The sequence below is a fragment of the Falco biarmicus genome, chromosome 13 (assembly GCF_023638135.1).
Source record: "Falco biarmicus isolate bFalBia1 chromosome 13, bFalBia1.pri, whole genome shotgun sequence".
Classification (NCBI taxonomy): Eukaryota; Metazoa; Chordata; class Aves; order Falconiformes; family Falconidae; genus Falco; species Falco biarmicus.
The window spans coordinates 27,987,600-27,992,310 of NC_079300.1; the positions used below are offsets into that span (position 1 = coordinate 27,987,600).

General features: G+C 45.3%; 1 long non-coding RNA gene across 1 annotated transcript; it reads left to right on the forward strand.

Annotated features, from left to right (window-relative positions):
* Positions 1-726: 726 nt before the first annotated feature.
* On the forward strand, positions 727-3,611 carry LOC130158251 (uncharacterized). The gene is made up of 3 exons (XR_008825223.1): positions 727-1,014; positions 2,186-2,367; positions 3,425-3,611. It is a non-coding gene; the product is annotated as an uncharacterized LOC130158251 (long non-coding RNA).
* Positions 3,612-4,711: the final 1,100 nt, after the last annotated feature.

A 4,711-nucleotide genomic window follows, 5' to 3' on the forward strand; every position in this document is an offset into this window, starting at 1 on the left:
GCAAGGGGATTGTCCCAGTCATCTCACATCTCCTGGCCATCTTACTTGAAGGCGCTCAAAGTTACAAGCACTATTTAACTTGGAAATGTGGGACAAGGTCAGGGAAGAGGGGGGACTTTGCTCCGGGTTGCTGGCTCTGCCAGTGTGACCCCCCTTTTGCTCTGTGTGCAGGGGAAAATTTTTCTTCCCTTCTCTCTCCTGTTGTCAAATTCATGCCCAGCTAACCGACAAATCCATCTCTTCAGAGATCAATTACAGTGTCTGGCTGCGAAGCCTGGAAATCCAATTAACTCCCAAATACATTTTTTTTTCTGTTTTCAAGGAAAAAAAAAAAAAAAGGGAGGGGACAGAGAGAGACAAAGGGAGAGGAACATATTGAAGTGGAGGCATAAATCACCTCAAAAACATTCCAAACATTAAAATAAACAAGGACAAATTCCAACTTCATTTGTCTCTTTTTGAGATTCTGTCACTGATTTATTTTACTGCTCTGTCTGAGCCTCATTTTTATCTTTGCTTGCGTTTGTAGTCGGTTGTTGTCTCTGACGCGAGGCCCAGGGCTGGACGCCTCCTGCAACGATGCCAGGATGCAATGCACTGCATAGGGCATCCTCCTCCTGCAGGGCTGTGGTCCGCTCACCTGGGGTTTTAGGGGTTAAACTGTCTCCATCCTGTAGGGCATTTGTGGAGTGATTAGAATGGATGCTCAGCTCTGCCCGGGTCTGAATGGCCTGGGAGTTTGGGTGAGGAGCCTGACCCAGCGGACTTCCTAGGAGGAAATAACTCTGCTTCTCAATCACAGACTTGTGACTTTCTGCAGCCACCCAGAACAGGCTGTTCCAAGGGAGCCCCTCCACCTCAGCCTCACGTCCTTCATCTTTTAGGGGACTTACTCCATTTGACCAGCTCTACCATGTCCTCAGGCCTCTGAACGGCTTAAAGGAGACTCTTCTCCACAAGACAGTGAGATGGTGTCCATGTGGAAACACACTGTGTCCGCTGAAGTGCCTGAAGGTGAGCGAGGCCCAGGTGTGTCTCAGGCTGATGGTTTCACAGAGATAAGAGAAAGACTGGGAAATATTGCAAGAAGTTTAAGGGAAAGGAATAAGGACTGATGTATTTGTGGTGTTTCTGGCTCTGGGAATTGGCCAAGCAAGGGTCTAGCAAGTTGTCAGTGATTCAGCTGCCTACCAAAACAAGGGGGTAGGAATGGCAGTGACGTCAGAAGAATCGTCTTTGTCTGAATAAGAGGATTTTTGGTCTCTCACATGCCCACTGTTTGGCTGAAGACATTTTGGGGTAGGCATGCAGGCACCTAACTGTGGTGGTTGGTACCAGTGACAGGTACTGAGCATCTGGACAGTAGCTGCAGATACGATGTAGCATCCTAGAGGGGCTAGCACCCATCTGGAGTGGCAACAAGCTGCAGGGGATACCCTGGAACATCCCAGACGGGACAGTGTCAGCCTTGTTCTCTGGGGCTGTAAAACCTCTGTCTTGCTCAGGCGACAGGGATTTGAACCTGAAGTGTCTGTGCTGCTGTCTGTAGTCCCTGTCCCCGTCCTTCAAGAAGCTTTAGTTTTCATTCCAGAGGAGGATGAATAATCCTTGGGGGTTGTTGTGAAGAGGGATTGTCACCCTTCCTTCAGCTCTATCAGAAACTCTTCAAGAGGCAGTTAACGAATAACCTTCCCTTGGGATAAATTAGCTCCCAATCCCAATTCAATAGCGGCTCATTTTAAGATGTCCTTGTTACCTTGTGTGAGTGGCTGATCTTCCTTTGAATCCTGCTGCATTTTCAGACCCCATGATTGCTGCAAGCAATCATGAGTTCCACATTAGCAGCTCATGCACTGATTGCACCGAGCAGTCCCAACACAACCTATTGTGAAAAGTTTTGGGAAGTTGAGCTCCGTGCTACGCTATCAGAAAGCTACACAGGTCTCACTCCATCACATATTCTGGCAAGTAACTCTTCAAATGAGGTCTGGTTTGCAGGGGCTGGTGCGCAGAGGAGATCTGTGCCTCAGAGTTTGGCTTTAGAAAGAAAATCTTGTAGGCACTGTCAAGGAAACCTGGTGATGGCACAGAATTGTCCAACAGCCTCCAGGCAGCCTGGAGCAAAGGCTCTGAGATGTGCAAACAGTAATCCAAATGGATATTTTTATTTTTTTTTTCTCTCCAGCCCAACATTGTTGCAGAGCAGGAGAATGGTATCAGAATAGCTCAAAAAACCTCAACAACCTGCATCAGAAGGAAAACCTCCTGCCGTGTCATCTTGCCCAGGCCTTCCAGTGAGGCAGCCTTTCCCGGCTCTGTCAAGGAGCATCTCTCAAGTACCAAAAGCATTGCTGCTGTTTGCAAAGAGTAAGTCATCCTTATTAACAAGCCTCTCCAAGAACAACAAACTCAAACATGCAGCCTTGCACAGATGCTCTAATACAGGTCTTTGGCTTTCAGAACTGGTGTGAGATTTTTATTTCCTCTCACACCAATGGCAGCTGTATTATAAGGTATCTTGCACTGATTAAAAATCTCTTTAATCAAATACTGGCAGAGGAAGTGTTCAAAATATTTGAAGAATGACTCCTAAAAGCTGCCACTTGGCTGTGAGGGAATTCACCCAGAGTGGCCTGCCAGACAGGCGTGCAATACAAATCTTCGCTCACCTTTATTTCCAAAGCTGCCAATGAACTGCAGTGATGGGTATCAAGAGAAATCTGTGTCCAACAGGACAGAGTAGGCTATGGTCAGTTCTTTCGTGGGGAGATATTGCCCCAAGAAACCTTTGTTTTAGACAAAACCCAATGCTCAATTTATCAGTCCCTAGTTACACTTCAAATTCCTATATCCCAAATCCATGGGATAGATTACATAGCTTAATTTGAAGTGTGAAAGTAGGCTGGAAATCATTGCTGTGCAAATTGTGTAGAGATTTGAGTTTTTTCTGTTCCGTGGCTGAAATGGAGTTCAAAAGAATAAATAAAATCTGTTGTGGTAGCTCCCAGTAAGGAGTATACTTCTTTGGAGAAAGGACCCACACACACACCGGCATTATTTTATTCAACCCAGCTAATTTTCTTACTCCTCAAAATAGGTCAACTTTGAAATAGAAAATGTCACATCGAAAAAGAAAGTTGAATAGAAATGTTTAGAAAATGTAAGATTATATCTACATATATTTGGAAGTTTAACAAGCTTGTGAATGGAAAGAAAACATCCAGGCTATTTAGAATTCAATTAGGCTTAGATTTAGGACTACTTTTCACTCTCTGTAAACTGCATTTCTTTTTCATTTACAACAATCTCCTTCCCGCATCAAAGACCCTTCTCCCAGCTATAGCTAGAAATAGCTAGCTAGAATATAGTTGCAATAACTACAGCTATATTGTGTCAGCTGACTGCTGTATTTTTCTTTCCCAAGGCTCTCCAGGCATCTAGGCACGTTCGCTTGTGAGTGGTGGCATTTGGGACCAAGATACGGAAAACCAGGGCCTGTGCTGCTGGAACAGTTACCAAGGATATTTATGCCAGCAACTCTCTCCTGCAGGACTTCTCAAGGTTTTGTTTCTTTTCACCCGTTGCCCTATGAATGCCCTGTACCACGTTTTCCTTTCAATACAAAAGATCTTACTAAAATACTCTTCTCTCCTTCCTCTTTTTTTGGGTAGCTTTTCGGTGTTCTTTCACCGTCTCTCTCTGCGGCATCGGTTATGTATGTGTAAGCAGTTAGTTAGTTAGTTTCTATTGTCACTCTGGGGGGTTGGCTTCCAAACTGTTTATTGAGTAATAAAAAGAGAAAATTACAAGCCATTGCCCAGGGATAATGTGCTAATAATTTTACGACTGGACAAACGGTTGGAACAGCCCACAAATGGTGGTAAGTGGGAAACCTGGTAGATATCTGTTGCCAACAAAGCCAACCCCGAGGAGATAAAACCTCACTGCTAGTAATCAAAGTTGATGCAACAACTGTGAGCTATTAACAATTACTTAGGGGATGAGTGGTAGGATGGTCGTTATTACTTGCAGAGTAAAATAGCAAATAAGGGTTTTTGGAAGGTGTTTAGAAGTTAGTCCTACGAAGAGAGTGAATGTAACCAGTGAGTGGACCACCGTGTCTGCTCACGCTTGGGTCTACACGACCCACCCACAGCTGCTGTGCTGGAGGCTGCAGATTCCTGGAAAAACAAAGATTAAAGGGTGTTACTGCTTTCAAGGAAACATGAATCATCCCAGAGATAACAATGGGTTTAAGTTTCTTTAGGCATTGCCTAATTGCATGGCACTTGAGTCCGCTGAGCAGTGTTCCAGCTTTGATGCTGCAGAGCGCAGAGCCAGCATCTGCTGCTGCAGGATGACCATCGGGTTGCACCCAGCTATGTGATAATACACCCTCCCCCTCTCACCCTAAACCATGTGGGTTTAATTATTTCTGTTTTTAAGCCCGTATCTGTAGCTGGATTGGTTCGCATTCAGTCAATCCTCCAGCTCCTTTGAGACTCCTGATGAATGCCTGGTCTCTGTGATGCTGTGGGTGCAACAGGAGCCCTGAGCTAATGGTGAAGGTCCTCTGACCACCGAATGTGGTCAGCTGCTGCCATTTAAATGCTTCCATTCAATTGCCAATGACTTCAGAGTAACGAGCACTGCTCAGCTTGCCTGTCCTGAGCCATTCTAAGAAGATGTGCCCCATGTGACATATCCAGGA